At 52.1% G+C, this 2,500-nt stretch overlaps 1 protein-coding gene across 1 annotated transcript in view; it reads right to left on the bottom strand.

Moving 5' to 3' along the window:
- Positions 1–2,500, bottom strand: part of LOC310824625 (follistatin-related protein 4-like) — a gene marked incomplete at both ends in the record, with an annotated part of 131,126 nt that overhangs the window by 67,192 nt on the left and 61,434 nt on the right. The gene's annotated exons all lie outside the window — the stretch shown is intronic.

The following is a 2,500-nucleotide window of genomic DNA, read 5'->3' as shown; positions in this document are numbered from 1 at the left end:
CAAAAATAGAAGACATTATCATCACACAAAAATAATCTAATCCCAGAGTAACATTACAGGTATAATTTTTCAATGATGGCTCCATCATACAGTGTGAAGACCAATACTGGATTGAAAGCTAAAGCCAGGCTTTTTAAGGGACTCGTGTTGGAGAGAGGAGAGAGAAGAGTGGTATTACACACCAGTGTTGTGGCGAGCATGCAGTGTGTCTTTGAATCAACACTCCCATTCAAAAGAGATTATTTTTTTCTTTTCTGCAGTGATTGCATGGGCCTGTGTGTACAGACAGAGTGACAGATAGGGATGAGAAGAGGGGGAGGGAGGGAGGGAGGGAGGGAGGGAGGGGGAGGGGGAAAGAGAGGGAGGGGGAGGGGGAAAGAGAGGGAGGGAGGGGGAGAGGGAGAGAGGGGGAAAGAGAGGGAGGGAGGGGGGGGGGAGAGAGCGAGAGAGAGAGAGAGAGAGAGAGGGAGGGAGAGAAAGAAAGAGAGAGAGAGATAGAGGGGGCTTCAGGGTCTTGGCATGGGGGGGAACAGGCAGCCTGGGTGGGGGAAGTGCCAGGGGACAATGCCAGCTCTGACAGATCTGGGCCAGCAGCCACAGAGAGGGGATTTGAGCATACAGCCTGTTATCTACTGGGTTCAAACCCGGGTCTCCTGTTAGCCCACTGAGCTAAAGCCAGAGAGTATTGGCCTCAAAGGCACCCCAGCAACACTGTCCTGATGGCATCATAGCCTCAAACGCACCCCAGCCACGCTGCCCTGATGGCATCATAGCCTCAAACGAACGCACCCCAGAAATATGTAACACTGTCCTGATGGCATCATAGCCTCAAACGAACGCACCCCAGCAGCACGGTCCTGACGATGCCCTCCCTGCTGGGACTCAATATGCCACATTGCAGCCATTTTGATTAAATGGTGACCGCTGGCCCATTCTCCATCTGTGACAGCATACGCCATGGAGAGAAGAGTAGGAGATCTGGACCAGCCAGGCGGGTGGGTGTTGGTCGCGGGGGAGGCTGAAATACACACACACACACACTCACACACACTCACACACTCACACATACACGCACACACACACACACTCACACACACACACACACACACACACACACACATATACACACACACAACCACACACATAGACACAAACACACACTCTCACACACTCACACACACAGACACACACACACACACTCGCAAATGCAGTATCCTTGAGTGTTCACCCGGACCGTTCACACTCAGCGGTCTGAAAGACCTTTCTCTGTTCATTGGGGAGAGTGATGTTGACGAGGCAGGGGACCGTACAGGAACAGGGGACATTTGTATCTGGGACAGGTCATCCATTACAAACAGCAAATACTTTCACACAACCAATCTGTAGGGACCAATCAACTTAATGAGGCGAGACCATGTGACCGATATGAGGATGGGGGGGGCGGAGGGGACGGAGAGAGAGCGTGTGTTAGGGGGAAAGCTAAGAAGGATGGGGATTGGTGGACGGCTCGTTAATAACAGGCAGTGTACCCACCAAATGGCGTCAGGGGAGGGCCTAGGGCACTGCCAACATATCACACCTGGCAACAACACTTAACAACCTACCAAGTCTGGATCAAACAGAAAGTTTACGAAGGGAAGCTGTGATGTATTGGTATTGTTTTTTACGCGCCCTGTGCAACCTCACAGCTCCACTGGCCCAGTTTAGCCACGCAGTTGGAGTCTGAAAGGCAACTCCAACAACATCACTTAGACCTGGCAGCGAATGGGAGGAATGAGGAATGGGAGGAATGAGGAATGGGATGGATGAGGAATGGGAGGAATGGGATGGATGAGGAATGGGAGGAATGGGATGGTGAGGAATGGGATGGAATAAGGATTGGGATGGAATGAGGAATGGGAGGAATGAGGAATAGGAGGAATGAGGAATGGGAGGAATGAGGAATGGGATGGATGAGGAATGGGATGGATGAGGAACACACGCACCTCCTGAACCTTCTTATGTCGCAATGACACAGCGTGCAACGCTTCAATTTCGTCAATCGACACACGTTAAAAAGCACAAAACAGCCTTTAGACAGCGAACGGCAGAGACAGCGAGGGTTGTGAATGGCAAGGAGGAAGAGGAGGAGAAAAGGGTAGGAAGAGGAGGAGGAGGAGGAGGTGGAGGAGGAGGTAGAGGAGGAAGACGAGGAAGAGGAGGAAGAGGAGGAGAAAAGGGTAGGAAGAGGAGGAGGAGGAGGTACAGGAGGAGGTTGAGGAGGAAGACGAGGAAGAGGAGGAAGAGGAGGAGAAAAGGGTAGGAAGAGGAGGAGGAGGAGGTAGAGGAGGAAGACGAGGAAGAGGAGGAGAAAAGGGTAGGAAGAGGAGGAGGAGGAGGTAGAGGAGGAGGATGAGGAGGAAGACGAGGAAGAGGAGGAGAAAAGGGTAGGAAGAGGAGGAGGAGGTAGAGGAGGAAGACGAGGAAGAAGAGGAGAAAAGGGTAGGAAGAGGAGGAGGAG

This window comes from Argentina silus (assembly GCF_951799395.1).
Source record: "Argentina silus genome assembly, contig: scaffold_109, whole genome shotgun sequence".
In the NCBI taxonomy this organism is placed as follows: domain Eukaryota; kingdom Metazoa; phylum Chordata; class Actinopteri; order Argentiniformes; family Argentinidae; genus Argentina; species Argentina silus.
The sequence above is the reverse complement of the archived record's forward strand: the minus strand, read 5'-3'. Positions and strand labels throughout refer to the sequence as shown.